Here is a 17,276-nt window from a genome sequence, read left to right on the forward strand (position 1 = left end):
ACGGATTTCCTTATCTTTTATCTTATCTCTTTTGCCTATAAAAGGCGATGTAAATTATTATTTGGAGCATCAGAAAACTTCACGAACAAAAAATTTTCTTGAATGTTCTCTTTTATGTAAACATTATGCAATGTACTATGGAATAAAGCCTTTCTTTTGTAAGTTCTTCGTTTTCTTTATTTGTTTTCTTTATTTCCGCCATAAAGATCCTTTAAATGGTATGAGTAGCTAAATTTTCTGGTTGTCTTGGATGAATGAAATCTTGTGATAATCAAAGATTTGGAATAATCTTAATTTAATAATTATCAAATTCTTAATTTATTAAACTTGATTCTTTACAATCTTAAGATTTTATCATGGTTATTATCTTGTGTAATACAATAAGATAACTTTGTCTAAAACAAGTTATAGGCCAAGGTTTCCTTTTATCATGTTGAGGTTTTGTCTCTGCATAAGTCTGAGTATGCCGATTAATCTCCGGCTTAAGGACTTGGAAAGCCTGAAAGTAGATCATTGTAAGTCCAGTAAGACCTAGGGGGGCAAGCAGCCGATCTTTTGGTGTTCCGTCCTACAATAAGACTTGTCAAAGACTTGTAATATCCAACATGTATGATAATAGTTGAGTAACATCCAAAGCCAAATTAATTGTGGAAGTCATAGTTAACCACTGTATTATCTAGATAATCACTATTTTAACCTCTATAGATTTCAAGAAGCAACTTTAATCTTTCATCAGCTTGATAATTTCTATTAAAATTATTCTTCCTTCTTTTCTTATCCTTGACGTTCTTTCATGCCTAAAGACAACTGTTTTATTCTCATGTATAACAACAATGTTGTTAACGCTGTAAATTCCTCTATATCTAAAGAAGATATGCGTCTACAAAATTGGTAAATTCCTAAAGAACCTTTTAATAAGATCTACCAAATAGGTAATTGCAGTTTATTTAAAAGTTTTAATATAAAAACTTGTGAATCTACTTCTGCAATTAATAAGTCTTTAGAGACTATTAAATTGCTTATTGCTGCTGACATTGATAGGTATAGAAAGGAATTTAAATTCCTTCATATAGGTCTTGTACAGGTTGCTGTTAAACCGCTTTTCCGTAAAGGTCTTAATATCCCCATTTGTTTAATGCTTAGAGATGGTAGACTTCTCAATGTTGAAGATTCTCTGCTAGGAATCCTAGAGAGTAACCTTGCCCAGGGGCCGGTTTACTTCAATTGTTATCCCAATTTCTCTGTAGAAATAGAGGATCCCAATATTCTTGATACCTTGACCCTCAATGTAAAAACCAAGAACATGAATAGCAGGCTAGGAACCAGAGATCTAGCTGTAATATATCGGGTATATTACAAGATAATGAAGACCACTATTGCCCCAAAGGCAGTTAACTCTAGACCCAAAGGTGTTACTATGCTTATGGAATCAAACCAAGAGCATAGCACTACTTTTGTGCCTAGAATGTTAAAGTGGAATGAGATCCTTTCCGACGAAAGTTGGAAATTTGAATCCATCACTGAACCTCTTCCTATTCAACCTTCCAGGTCTTCTATAGAAAGTATCCTTCAATTTTCTGATCTGTTAACCTAAAGTTTCTCAGATCCAATTCTTTCAGCCTTGAGTCTTCTAGTAAGAGAATGTCTGTGGCAAGACCTTCTACTTCAAAAACCAAGGAGGGAGATGAGGACTTGTATGAAACTACCGAGGTTTCAGAACAAGGTAAGTTTCGTGGGGTAGATTTCACCCAAACCATCCCCAAAGTTTATTATGACTCTTCTTTTGCAGGAAGTCCCACTCCTAGCGAGATGAAAGCTCCTTCTCACAAGAAGAAGGATTCTATTGGAATGATAAAGTCTGTCGACAAGTTTACTCCAAACAAAAGAAGGATCAACAAGTGGTGGGTTAGCCCAAAGTATGCTTTGAAAAGAGCTTGGTATGTGGATACATACACAAAAGAACAAAGAGTCTTGTTCAAAGACAAATGGTTTAAGGACATGAAGAGATTCAAATTAGAAATTGAATTCTTCAAATGGTTTTAAGCTACAGGCCAAATCGGTGAAAGCAGTTCATCGCTTCAAGTCCTAGTTAACAAGTGGCACATTAAAGACAATGTCGTCGAGAGTATTACTCCGCCTCTTGAAGGCTTAAACATCCCTTACAGGAAGGATGTCCTTAAGGCTGCTCCCTTCAAAAAACCCTCAGTACACAAAGAAAAGGACTTTGTTACTGTTGAAGAGATAAACAAGGTCATTGAACAAAATAATTATACTAACTAGGTCCTTCATGTTGTTTCAAAACAAATTGAAGAATCAAAGTATAATTATAGCGGTACCAGCCAAATTGGAAACAAACCCAGTTCATCCAAAACAGGTTTCAACTTAGAAACCAATCCTATCTTCAAAATCCATAAATTTTCCCCTGAGGATTTTCCCAAACCAACCAGTGAATTCAATAACTCTCCCGAAATCCTTGAAACGATTAGTGATCAACTTAAGAGAATTAAGATATCTCAGGGTGATAAAGTGGGAGCTATAAAGGATAGACTCCCTCATTCCAAAAACTTTTATCCCAGACCTTCTTTTCCCGACATCCAGTTTGAAGAAAATAATATGCACCCCCAGAGTGTTGCAGATGGTACAGGTATAACAGAATGGAATATAGATGGCATGGCTGATGGCCAAATCTATGACAAACTACAAGAAATGGGCATGAATGTCACAGCGTACAGGTGGAAAGGTACCACGGATAAGCAAGAAGCTAACAGGATAGTTGCAGGATTTACTGGTACCTTAAGAAATTGGTGGGACAATTATCTCACAGAACATCATAAAAAAGAAATCCTTAATGCTGTTGCAAGCAAGAATGTTGTTAAGACTGAAGGAGGTCAAACTACTACTTCTTTAGAGGTAGTAGAAGATGCAACGGCCACCCTTCTTTACAGCATTGCCAAACATTTCGTGGGAGAACCACGACTATTCCAAGATAGATGTTTGGAAATATTAAACAATCTTTACTGCAAGAAATTAACTGATTTCAGGTGGTATAAGGATATGTTTATAATTAAGGTCATGTTAAGGGATGACTGTAACAACGATTATTGGAAGGAGAGATTCCTTAGTGGATTACCTCCTCATTTTGCAGAAAAGGTTCGATCCAAGATAAGGGATAATTGTGATGGAAAAATACCATATTCAGAAATGACCTATGGAGATCTTACCAGTTTAATTCATTTCGTAGCCATGGAGCTATGTACAGACTTAAAGCTAAAGGAACAGCTTAAGAAAGATAAAAAATTTTCAAGTAACGAGCTTGGAAGTTTTGACCAAGACTTTGGTTTCCCTAGTCTAAAACCCCCTTCTGCAAAGAAGCCCCAATAAAATGAGCGATCAGGAAAATCGTCTCCTAAGAAGAAGTCCTGTAGAAAGAAAGGACAATCACCAATTAAGAGAAGCAAGAAAGCTTCTCACAACACATCCGAAAAATGTTGGACTTGTGGAAAATCAGGACACAAGTCTCCTGATTGTCCTAGAAACAAGAAAAAGGGAAAAAAGATCAATCTTCTTCAAATAGACGAAGAAACTAAAGAAGAGTTTCTAACCATTTTAAACGAAGAAGAAACAGATTCAGAATCATCTTCAGAAGAAGAAGAAGAAACTGAGGATGAAGAGTTCCTCAATATTGCTCAAAACGATGCTCATGACAGTGGACATGAATGCAATTGCCAAGGGGCATTTTGTCATTGTGACAACCAATCTATTAGAGTTCTCTCAAAATACTCTGCAGAAATCCTTTTTGCTACCATTGAGCACATCAAAGATGATGACGCTCGGAGAAGCTATCTTCTAGAACTCCAAAAGCTTGTCACTAAGCAAAAGGAGAAGGAAATTACAAAGAATGTAACCCCTTTCAGCATGAAACAAATCATGCAAAGATACTCAGAAAAGAAGGAAGAACCTTCTATTAATGATCTTCGAGCAGAGGTAAACCTCCTCAAAGAAGAAGTTCGAGAAGTTAAATCCAGACTTCACAAAATCGAAATTGATGCTTTAGCAAAACAATTTTTTAAGGATACTAAAGCCTCTCTTAAAGGAAAAGATATTGCTACTTCAGATAATGAAGAAACTTCTGATCAATCAGCCCCTTCCTCGCCCAAAGGTATTGATGATGCAGGTATTAGTATGATCACTAAAGTGAGACCTCAGAGTTCTCACATTATGATCAAACTAGTTGTCAATTCTAATTTTGTACTGAACAAAATTGCTCTTTTAGATAGTGGTGCAGATCGCAATTGGATTGTTGAAGGTCTTATTCCTACCAAGTACCTCCAAAAGGGTACTACCAAATTATACAGCGCAACTGGTGAGCGTATCTGTATAAACTATAAACTTTCTAATGCTCATATCTGCAATAACGCTATTTGTCTTGCTAATGATTTTGTCATAACAAAAAACATTAATGAGGAAATTATTTTGGGTATACCTATTATTACCCAAATTAAACCTTATATTTCAGATTTTGATTCAATCAAAACTAAGATTTTAGGAAAACAAATTTCCTTTCCTTTTATCAAGACACTTTCTCTCGAAGAAAGTAAATTTTTACATCAACAAACTGCTTTCAAAATCAACCAGATTTGTTTTTTGAAAGATGATATCAAAATTAAAAAAATTGAGCAAATTTTAAAAACCCCAGAGATGGTTGCTAAAATTACCAATCTCCAAAAGAACTTTGAAAATGAAATTTGCTCAGAGTTTCCTAACACATTTTGGGATAGGAAGTCTCATATTATAGATTTACCATATATTGATGGATTTGATGAAAAGGACATCTCTACTAAAGCTAGGCCTATTCAAATGAACCATGAATTAATCGAAATCTGTAAAAGAGAAATTAATACCCTTTTGAATAATAAAATTATTCGTCCCTCAAAATCACCTTGGAGTCGTTCAGCATTTTATGTTAACAATGCGGCTGAACAAGAACGAGGTTCACCCAGATTGGTTATTAATTATAAACCTTTAAACTCTGTTTTAAAATGGATTCGTTACCCGATTCCTAACAAAAGGGATCTTTTAAAAATAACTTTTAAAGCAAATATTTATAGCAAGTTTGATTTAAAATCTGGGTTTTGGAAATTCAAATTGCCGAAAATGATAAATATAAAACAGCTTTCAATGTCCCGTTTGGACAATATGAATGGAATGTCATGCCTTTTGGGCTTAAAAATGCCCTTTCAGAATTTCAAAACATTATGAATTCAATTTTCAATCATATTAGTCATATTTCAATTGATTATATTAACGACGTATTAATCTTTTCCGAGGACATTAATTCTCATTTTAAACATTTAAATATTTTCTTTAAAATCATTAAGCACAATGGTTTGGTCATAAGTGCTAAGAAAATAAAATTATTTCAAACAAAAATCAGATTTTTAGGGCATGATCTTTATCAAGGCACCTACAAACCCATTTGCAGATCTATTGAGTTTTCTGATAAATTCCCCAATGTCATTTTGGATAAAACTCAGTTGCAGAGATTTCTTGGAAGTCTCAACTACGTGGCTGACTTCATTCCAAAAGCTAGGCATATCTGTAAGCCTCTCTTTGACAGGTTAAAGAAGAACCCTTCACCGTGGAGTAATGAACAAATCAAGGCAGTAATCCTTCTTAAAGATATGGTTAAAAACCTTCCTTGTTTGGGTATTTCTAACCCTGAATTCTTCATGATCGTTGAGACAGATGCATTTGATATCGGATACGGTGGTGTTCTTAAGCAAAGGAAAATCCCCGGTTCACCTGAACAATTAGTTCGTTACTCTTCAAGAATCTGGAATTCCGCTCAAAGGAATTATAGCACGGTCAAAAAGGATATCCTTGCTATCGTTCTCTGTATAACTAAGTTCCAAGATGACTTGGTTAATAAAGAATTTTTGCTTAGAGTAGATTGCAAATCTGCTAAAGAGATCCTTTAGAAGGATGTAAAAAATATTGTTTCTAAACAAATCTTTGCCAGATGGCAAGCCTTATTAGCCAGTTTCGATTTTGAAATTGAATTTATCAAAGGTGAAAATAATTCTTTGCCAGATTTTCTAACCAGAGAATTCTTGCAGGGAAAATATGAGCAGGCCTCAAATCCGGCCCATAGCGGGCAAACAACCAGCTAGGTCCAGCTCAAACAACCTAACAAGAGCAGGCCCATTTGCAAGGAGGCCTGAATTGAGTCTTACAAGGCCTGATCTAAACAGGTACTCAGCTTTGGCACATCTACCGCCAAGCATTCCTTCAGAACCTCCCTAGAGTGGTTTATCAAAGATGCTGGTTTTGAAGAAGCCTTTTTCAAAGGATCCAGAACCCAGCTCTTCCTCTTCACCAAGCGGAGAACTTAGATTCTCTCAAAAGCAAAGAAGCAACTGTTATACCATGAAGCAGCCTCAAAGTTTTGCTGAAGCAGTTTCCCTGAGTAGCACAATGCATACTTCCAAGGAGAAAGAGAAATTTGAAATGATTTCTCTACAGGTTTTCCCAATCCTTGCTCTAGACAAGGAATATGAAGGTTACGAGATTAAACATCTCCTTAAACCAGTTTATACGAACAGGAATTATGTTGAAACAGATAATTCCTTAAAAACTAGAAGGTATTTCGAGTTCATCCTTGTAGATACCGGATAAGTCGAGATTTAACATTAATTGGCAGACAAATCTGACCCAGACAATATTGCCTATTCAAAGTTCACTATCAAAAAGATCTTATCTCCTTTTAACTGGCCGGTAGACCATCTACAAACTCCCATTAATCTCTCCAAGAGATTCAATCCACAAACTTATAACTGGTATGACTACAAGAATGCTTGGTAAATTTCTTGTATGTTAGACCAACCACCCATACTTTCTTTGTGAAGTATTGTCCAGAGGTCGCAGCCTCTACTATCCCAAGGTGGTTCTACGAATGGTGGAGCTACTTTGGTGGTAATAAACAAGTCATGCCTCGACAATTTGCCGAAAAATATCCCCAATTTCAAATTGACGAAGGCATATCTACACTACCAGAGAACATCAAACTCTGTAAGTTTTTTATTAAAAAACGTATGTCTTACATTATAAGTTGGACGTTTGTTATGGCAGATTTTGACAGGATTAAATTTCTTTCTAAAGAAATCCGAGTCAAAGGTTGGTCTCCGGCCAAAAAGGAATCAACTACGCCTTCAAAAAAGAAGACAGTTTCAACAATGTCACCCTCAAAGAGTGAGTTAAAAAAGAGACTTGAAAAGGCTCTGTCAGAATTAGATGATAACGCAGACGAAGTTGCCATTAATCAACTTCTCGAAGAAGCATCATCTCAAAGTGATGACAACGGTGATATGCTAAATCCAAAGGCTTTAGCAAATTCATATTTAAATCCATTTGATTAAAGTTCTAATTGAGGTTTTAAAAACTGGAATAATTAGTCTTTCTAATAGAGATCCAAAGGATCAGAATTATTAAGAAAGAAGCAAAGGAGTCTCAAAGAGATGGAATCTTTGTTAACTTAATCAGAATGAAAAATAAATTCATCACCAACAGTAAAGAAGAGCCAGGCTAGTATTGCCAATCTCCAAAAGATAAAGTCAAAAGATTCTTTTAAAAAGGAGAAAGCGACTGCCATTTCAAAAGGAATGGAGCAAAATTAAAGAAGAAGTTTGCTCTATCAAAAGCAAAAGCAGCCTTATCAAAGCAAATAGTTTGCTTTATCAAAAGAAAAGCAACGGAGGAAATTGAAGAGCCAATAGAAATAAAGCTTTACGGATTTCCTTATCTTTTATCTTATCTCTTTTTCTATAAAAGGCGATGTAAATTATTATTCGGAGCATCAAAAAACTTCACGAACAAAAAATTTTCTTGAATGCTCTCTTTTATGTAAACATTATGCAATATACTATGGAAGAAAGCCTTTCTTTTGTAAGTTCTTCGTCTTCTTTATTTGTTTTCTTTATTTCCGCCATAAAGATCCTTTTAATGGTTAGAGTGCGTTAAAGAGGTTTAGATCAACATTAACTAAAATGAAACTCAAAGAAAAGGCCTAATTCATTTGCTTGCTGAATATATTGATGTATTCATCTAGGAAGTAGGTGAAATGGTAGGGTTGAGTACTGATGTTGTATCTAATAAACTGTCAATTAATCTGGGGTTCGATCCAGTAAAACAAAAGGTTCGGAAATTCAAGCCCGAATTGAGTTTAAAGATTAAAGAAGATATCACCAAGCAGATAGAGTCTCGATTGGTATAAGTGACTCAATACTTGACCTGGTTGGCCAATGTTGTTCTGGTCGCCAAAAAAAGACGGGAAGATCAGAATTTGTGTCGACTACAGATATCTCAACAAAGCTAGCCCTAAGGATAATTTTCCATTGCCGAACATTCATATTCTGATCGATAACTGTGCTAAACATGAAATGAAGTCATTTGTGGATTGTTATGCAGGTTATAATTTGATTCAAATGGACGAAGAAGACGTAGAAAAGACAACTTTTGTTACACCTTGGGGTGTATATAGTTACAGAGTGATGCCATTTGGCCTCAAGAATGATGGTGATGCCTATATGAGGGCTATGACAACAATATTTCATGACATGATTCATAAAGAGATTGAGGTGTATGTGGATAACGTCACAATCAAGTCTCGCGAGAGTATGGACCACTTGAAACTTCTAAGGAAGTTCTTTGATCGTTTGCGTCGTTACAACTTGAAGTTAAATCCCGCCAAATGCATTTTTGGAGTTCCAGACGGTAAGTTGTTCGGATTTATAGTCAGTAGGAAGGGTATTGAGCTCGATCCTTCTATGATTAAAGCAATTCAAGAGTTACCTCGGCCGAAGACTAAGAAGGAGGTGATGAGTTTCTTGGGGAGGTTGAACTACATCAGCCGATTCATAGCTGAATCCACCGTGGTGTGTGATCCAATCTTAAAGCTGTTGAAGAAGGAAGCTCCGACAAAGTGGATTGAAGAGTGTTAGACTGCTTTCGATTCTATCAAGAACTATTATCAAATCCCCCAGTATTGGTTCCACCATGAGAAGGGAGTCCGTTGTTACTATATTTGTCCATCTCATATAGTGCATTCGGATGCGTACTCGGTCAACACGACGAGACAAGAAAGAAGGAAAGAGATATCTATTACATAAGCCAGAAGTTTAATCCACATGAGTCGCGTTACACTCTCTTGGAGAGAACGTATTGTTCTTTCACTTGGGTTGCCCAGAAGTCAAGACATTATTTATCTTCTTATACTACATACCTCATTCCCGTAATGGACTCGCTGAAGTATATCTTCCAGAAGGTGATCCCGACCGGAATAGCTAAGTGGCAAATGCTTTTGAGTGAGTTTTATATTGTGTATGTGGCTCAGAAGGCAATAAAAAGCACAAGCCTTGGCTAATAATCTTGTAGAAAATCCCATTGATGAAGAGTATGAACCGCTTAAAACTTATTTTCACGATGAAAAAGTGTCATTGTTGGTGAAGATATATCTGAAACATACCCCGATTGGAGACTATTCTTTGATGGAGCAGAAAATCATGAAGGTAAAGGCATTGGAGAAGTCTTAGTGTAAGAGTCTGGTCAACACTATCCCATGGCGGCTAAAATCCGTTTTAATTTCACGAACAACATGTCCGAATATGAAGCTTGTATTCTTGATTTTAGAATGGCCATTGACATGAACATCCACGAGCTATTGGTTATTGGAGATTCAAATCTGTTGATTAATGCGGTTAAACGAGACTGGGCCGTGAAAAACTAGAAGGTTATACCTTACGTACAATATGTGCAAAAGTTATGCAAAAGGTTTTGTAGGATCGAGTTCAGACATACTCCCAAAATACATAATAAGTTGGGCGATGCTCTTGCCACCGTCGCATCAATGATTAAACACCCGGAGACAGATTATATTGATCCTGTGGATATAGAGTTGAAAGAGAATCCAGTACATTTTTTCCATGTTGAAGCAAAACAAGACGCTTTTCCTTGGTATTTTGATATAAAGAAGTATTTGGTGTCTAAAACTTATCCAAAAAATGCTATCTCCAACAAAAAGAAGTCGATACGCTGTATGGATCTCAATTTCTGTCTAAGTGAAGAAGTCATTTATAAGAGGACTCCATATTTGGGTCTTATGAGATGCGTTGATGTTGTTGAAGGTACAAAGCTTATTGAAAAAAATACATAATGGAGTTTGCTATGAATGGGCTCACTTTGGCAAGAAAGATCTTTCGAGACGTCTATTTCTGGATGAATATGAAGAATGATTGTTGCAAGTTTGTGCAAAAATGTCATAAATATCAACTGTACAGTGATTTGATCAGACTGCCGCCTCGCGAACTTAATGATATGAGTTCAACTTGGACATTTCTAGCTTGGGGTATGGATGTCATCTGTGCGGTCAAGTCTGCCGTTTCAAATGGTCACAATTTCATTTTTGTTGCTATTGATTATTTTGCAATGTGGGTGGAAGTATCTTTTGACAAGTAAGTAACCAACAATGTTGTGGCTGATTTTGTTTTCAAAAATTTGATATACAGGTTCGGAGTACCAAAATCGATCATTACTGATAATGGTGAAAATCTTAATAGTCATTTGATGAGAGATATATGTGGGCAATTTAATATCACGGAACGGAATTCAACTGCTTACCGTCCTCAAATGAGTGGAGCTGTAGAAGGTGCCAACAAGAATATCAAGATGATTCTGAGAATAATTATTGAGAATAACCGAGGTTGGCATCAGATGATGCCATATGATTTATTGGGTTATCGGACGACTGTCACAACGTCAATTGGAGCTACTCCATACTTGCTAGTATATGGAACGGAAGCAGTCATACCTGCTGAAGTCGAAATACCATCTTTGAGAATCATCCAAGAAGCTGAGTTAAGTAATGCTGAATGGGTCAGTAAGCAGATTGATCAACTAACTTTGATTGATGAGATGATAATGGTTGATTTCTGTCATTGTCAGTTGAATATTCAGAGATTGATTCGTGCCTTTCACAAGAGAGTAAGAACCAGAATTTTCGATGTTGGTAAGCTGGTACTTAAACACATTTTTCCTCATCAAGACGTATACAAAGGAAAATTCACGCCAAAATGGCAAGGACCCTACATGGTTCGCAAGGTATTATCTGGAGGTGCTTTGGTCCTATCATAATGGATGATACCGCATGGCGAAAGCTGATCAACTCAGAAGCTGTCAAAAGATACTACGCGTGAAGCTTCGCTGTGCATTTATGTTATTTAAATTTAATTGTTTATCTACATGTAATTGTTTCGTTTAAAGTTATATCCCTTTCGTAAAGAACTACGTCTGACCTGAATTCTCAAGAATGAGATACGTAGGCGGCCTATGTCGGCCTCGGTCACCCCATTTTTTCCTTTTAAATATTTCTTTGTATTTGAACTACATTCGACCTGAATTCTCAAGAATGAGATATGTAGGCGGCCTATGTCGGCCTCGATCGGTTCCTTTGTAATTTTTATTATTGTTAGCCTTTGAGGGAGAACTGCGTTTGACCTGATTCCTGCCTCAACGGGATACACAGGAACCACAACGGTTCGGTCATATCTTCCTTAAGATTTCTACTCATCTTTACAATAGAAACTAGGACAGAATTTTTGAGAGGGACTAAAAAATTCTTGAGAAGAAGATTTTTCCTCAGCAAGTCAAGACTGAAGATATTTTGAGATTTGCAACTAGGACAGAATCTTTGAGAAGATCTCAAAAATTGCGCGAGCTGCTCAATTACAGTGGAATGATAAGCATGACAGTTAACTGGGCCAAATTTTGAGAATGTCCTCAAAATATCAGCATGAGTTTATCTACAAGTCAAGAGTGACTCTGAAAACTCCCCACCGAATAATCAGATAAACCTCCAAGCATCAGACTCAGAGAAGTTTGTTAACCCTGATATGAAATGACTTGGCAGTAACATTTTTCAGATACTATTTCTTGAAATTTTATTTCTCCTAAATTTCCCTTTTTACGTTTCATTTGTTTTGGCATAAAATATTTTGTCCTATCTATAAAGAGTCGGGAGATCGGGAAATCAACCATTGATAGTAGGGCAAGTAGCAGACAGCTGAAGATATCGGCACAGATCAGTTTGTTTTTAAAACTAATAACTTTTATATGGACGCAGGTTTACATCTTTGATGTGAAATCAGCAAATTCCTCCGATGGATGAATATGGAAAAGTCAAACGAGGAGAAAACTATAACAAAATCAATAGTTTTCCGAGAAGCAGAAATCATTTTATATCATTTGTGTCGGAGATGTGGGAATATGAATTGTTTATTTCAATCAATTTCCAACAACACGAAATTTATAAAGAACGTCCAACTAGATTCGAAGGTGAATCAAGCGAAAATCTCAAGGAAGAGCTTACGTCTTCCGTAAAGGACGTCATTTGAATCATAATGTAGAACATGATATTAGGCCTTACTCCGAGGGGTCGGTTACTTAATTGTCAATCAAGACGATATACTATCTTAAAGTCATTTTACAGTTATCATCATAGGAGATGATTTGATTATCCATAAAGCACCCAGAAGATCACTATGTTGCTCGATTGAAGCACTATATTCATTTAGTACCAAGGATGACATCAAGAGTTAATATCGGTGCATCGCAAGAAGATATTAACGCCCTGTGGAAGATCATGCATCGCAAGTCAATATCCATGCATCGTGAAAGATCAAGCATCGCGAGTCAATATCCATGCATTGTGGAAAATCATGCATCACGAGTCCATATCCATGCTTCGCGGAAGATCGTGCATCGCGAGTCAATATCCACGCATTGCAGAAAATCATGCATTGGTAGTGAATATTTGTGCATCGTGGAAGATCATAAATCGCGAGTTAATATCCAAGAATCGCGAGAAGATTTCATTCCTCGCAGAAATTTATGATTGCAAGAAGATTTCATACCTTGCAGAAATTTATGCATCACGAGAAGATTTCATACCTCGCAGAAATTTATGCATACCGAGAAGATTCTATGCCTCGTTTAAAATTATGCACCGCAAGAAGATTTCACGCTTCGCTGAAAGTTATACATCGTGAGAAGATTTCATACCTCGCAAAAATATACGCGTCGCGGGAAGATATTCATACCCCGCAAGAAGTCATGCACTGCTGTATAAGGAAATCGTGCATCCCAAGAGAAATATTTATTCATCGGTATCAACTGCATTCCTTTTGATAAAACTAAACATCAACAAGACCATCAAAGATGACACGAAGAGAAATATCAGCATGCTGCATCAACATTTACTTATTTTGATATCAAAGAAAGAGTGTATTGAAGATTACATTGAAAACATAAGAAATAAGCTTTATTTGTTTTACGTCAAACCGATCAAAGTGACGTCAAATGAATAGGGAGAAGAACTAAGTGTAATTACGGTTAAAGAAAGTATCTCCCATTTGAATTGCATTTTTTAAGCTGATGAGTTTTATCTCATTCTTTTTCGAGAGCATCCGAAAGGATGAATTCTCAAAAAAAAAAACACCATAGGTGGACGACAACAAAAAGGATGCAGCACAACGTGGAACTCTTTTTTAGCAGAGAACTGGGACATAGTCCAAAGAGGAATGTCACAATCTTAGGGCGCGAGCAGAGGAGCGACTTCCGATATAATCAAACAAAACCCCTATCAGAAGGCATATGGGTTTTCTTCGGGTTTTGTAAGTTTCGGTCTCGTATCAAGGAATATTTATATATGCTGGAGGCAAGTTTCCAATCTGAGTGAAAATACACCAAGAGAGTTGGAAATTATGTCCGTGTAGATTTTCATTTATGGGTGTGAAGTGCACCACCTTCATGACTAAGATATTACAAGCCTCCTTTTCACACTAAATTTTATTTGTCACTTATGCAGAACCAATGGTAATCTAGCATATTAAATTCCCATTTCAACCAATCGAGTCGAACTACAAGCAGCCTAATTCCTTGGGTTTAAGGATATGCAGGCGAACTCAATGATGAGACTCGATGTATTCCAACATTCCTTATTAAATCCTTTCGTAAAGATTAATATGTTGTCGGTAAAAATTGCCTCGGGCAATATCATTTTACTCGAATTTCTTCCATCAATCTAAGTAAAATGAGGGACAGTTGATGACACCAAATTTTGACCCTCCCCGGTAGGAACTAATTCATGAGCTTCTTAAATTCTCACACAATTTAAAATAATTATTTTCATATAATTTTAAGAAAAAAATATAAAGTTTGTGTTATTTTGAATGGTTTTGTAATTTCTAACATTTATTAGATTATATATATATATATAATAATTATGTAATAATTAGTATATTTTATGATTATTCAAAAATAATCTCAAAAATATTTTAGTTCTATTAAAATAATTAGACAACTAGTGTAATTTAAATATTCATTTATAATTTAGGTTAATTAATTTATAATTGAAATAATTATTTTATTTTGTTAAGATTAAGAGGCTCATTAATTAGTTTACGTTAATTCATATTATTTAGTTGTTGGTTAAATCCTTAAACTCTTTTGCAAACTAAGCTTTTGCCCCTCTTTCTTTATGTTTAAGCGGCCCAATTTAATTCTCCTTCAGCCCTTCCAATTTGCAATAGTTGTCAAAGACAAGAAGCCCAAGAACAATTTTTTTAAGTTACCCACCAGCAAATAGACCCGACCCAGCCCACTCTTATAACCCATGACCCCATCCTTATGTCCTCGTCTTCTTCTACACGTGAACCCAAACACAAAGAAATTTCAGCTAACAGGGAAATAGCGACTCGAGTGCAGTTTCAATCGCGCGCATCTGTCCACCCTCTCATCCTTATCCTTGTCGTACGGTATAATCCAGATGTTGCAATCTCGTGGTTTGCTCATCCTTGTAAAGAAATCGGACGGTCCTCCTCAGCAGTCCATTGCAGATTGATGAATTTTGTACTATTTACAGCTATTCAATATTATCTCTTTAAGAAAATTGGAATTTTGATTTTAAAATTTGACCCTTTTTCCTCTCTTTTCCCCCCCAAATCCGAACCTCAATCCCTTGGTATAAATAATCCTCTTCTTTTTGTGTTAGGGGGATTTTTTGGGGGTGTTGGATGGATTTTGTATAAAAAATATATATAGAGGAAGAAATTTTAGAGGAAAAAAAAGAAGGTTTGGTCTTCACTGATACAAGCTTTGGAAGAAGCATAGTTTAGAGAAAAACAAAAAAATTTATAAGCTTGCAGACAGAAAGTTAATATTTGAACAAGGAGCATTCTGAAATAGTATCCTAAAGGACTTAATTCTCTTTCCGTTCAGTTTCTTCCTTCACGCATAGATTGTCGTAGTTCATAGAATCTCATGCGGTTGTGGTGAAGTTGTTGCTCTGTTTCGTCTTGTCCCAGAAGCTGCCTATAAGAAGGTAAAACTCCTCTCTCGATAGCATTCGCTTTATCTCTTTCTTTTTGGAGTTGATATTTTTGATATTGGAAATGTGGATCAATGGTTGTTTGTTGATACTCTAGTTGGTTGGTAATGTTAATAAAAATACATGCGTTCTCGGCTAACTTCATGGTTTAATCTTACTGTGAACTAAAGTTATTGCAACCTTGCGGATGATATTGTTGCTTTTACATTCTTTTGTGTGAATTTGTTACATCAGTTGCTTCTCGTTTGTTTGTCTACCTATCTAAATGAGGTTATGCATCTGCCTGTTTTTGAAGGTGATGGTATTTCCAACATTGTGCTCTTATAATAGCATGCGTCCAGTGCCTATATATATCTCGTTGAGATAGGAAATCATATCATGTCTATTCCGTTTGAGTCTAATGGCTTGTTTCTCCTGTTCGCTTTGTATGTCTGCACTTGTTTTTGTTTTTTTTTTTATAAAAAAATGTAAAAAGACCCTTCATTGAAGTTTAGCAAACTCTTTAGTTAATTGTAATTTTTTTTAATATGCTTAGTTTTCATTTTAGGAGCTGACCTCACTGACCATCGTGGCCACTTAGCATGACTGTGTTAAGTTGTCAAATTGCTTAGTATTTTATGGGTACATATGTCAAGAGTTAGATGATGTAGACTCGATTTTAACTTTAAGTATGGCTATTGTTTTAGTTTCACAGCAGGTTTAGACAAAATGTTCTCAAATTGTTATATTTTTATTGGCTTGAAAACTATTTCAAATCAGTTAACTATTAGGTGCCTTGTTATTTTGCTTTCAGAGCTATAGTTTGAATAATGTGTGATGCTATTAATCATGTGAAAAATCTTTTGTACTTAGTAATATATATGGTTTTTACTTTGTGATACAACGAGGTCACTGGTTTGATTGTCTAATCCCATCTAAGTTTCGTCTAATGCTTGGAATACGTGAGTCTTGTTCATTGTCCTACTTACAGAAATATTAGTTGTTTTAATTCATTAGGCCTTATAAAATTTGTTGCTTGTGATCTTCCACTTTGCTCAAATTCCTTAATCCATCAATTTATTTTCTTTAGTCTAAGACATCACATTTTAACTTCCTATGATGCATTAGTCATTTTGTGATTGATTAATTGTTATCAAATTGTGGTTTTGAGATGCTATATATATCGAATACTAATTCTCACTATCTTTGTTTGCATGTGATTTATTCCGACTTTGTCATGAACTCCTTCCCGTCTCGCATTTTTGAAGAGACATAAAGGCTTAAATATTCATTTTCTTGGGTCTACAATTCCCCCTTTTTCCTGCTAAGCAGTTACGAACAGATTTTTGAACCAAAAGTTGAAGCGGAGACATTGAAGAGTTGATGTTCTGTGACTAAAAGCCTATATTTTGTATTTATTTTATTTCATCTTTTGTTAGGCCTAAGGCCTTTGTAAGTTTACTTATTTTGTTTGATTAGTCTAGGACAGATACAAAGGAAAAAGGTCAAGGTCCCGAAAACGCCAAACGGGTCCAAATATTGGTCCAGGCGGACAAATAACCCAGATTTGGGCCCAACTCTCTCTCTTCTGTCTCTCTTACTTTTGTTTATTTATTTGTTTTTATATGTCGCTAGTTTAATGTTCGAAAACTCCAAATTCCCCGCGAACGCTTTAAATACTCTATCAACTTAAAACCAATAAATTTTGCAAATAACTCACTTAGATAATAAGTAAGTAGTTTAACTCTTTACCATTATGAACTTTTTTTTTCAAGTTAAAGAGAACTCTAGCAAAATAATTTAGTTGTCTGATAACCACATTGATACATATTTAGGTTCCTAGCACCTACCTAAAATATAA

The 17,276-nt window shown here is 35.7% G+C and overlaps 1 long non-coding RNA gene across 1 annotated transcript; it reads left to right on the top strand.

Moving 5' to 3' along the window:
• The first annotated feature begins 14,763 nt into the window (after positions 1-14,763).
• On the top strand, positions 14,764-17,041 carry LOC107018798. Its single transcript, XR_001456673.2, has 2 exons — positions 14,764-15,430; positions 16,684-17,041. It is a non-coding gene; the product is annotated as an uncharacterized LOC107018798 (long non-coding RNA).
• The last annotated feature ends 235 nt before the right edge of the window (positions 17,042-17,276 follow it).

The sequence above is a fragment of the Solanum pennellii genome, chromosome 5 (genome assembly GCF_001406875.1).
Source record: "Solanum pennellii chromosome 5, SPENNV200".
NCBI classification, from domain to species: Eukaryota; Viridiplantae; Streptophyta; class Magnoliopsida; order Solanales; family Solanaceae; genus Solanum; species Solanum pennellii.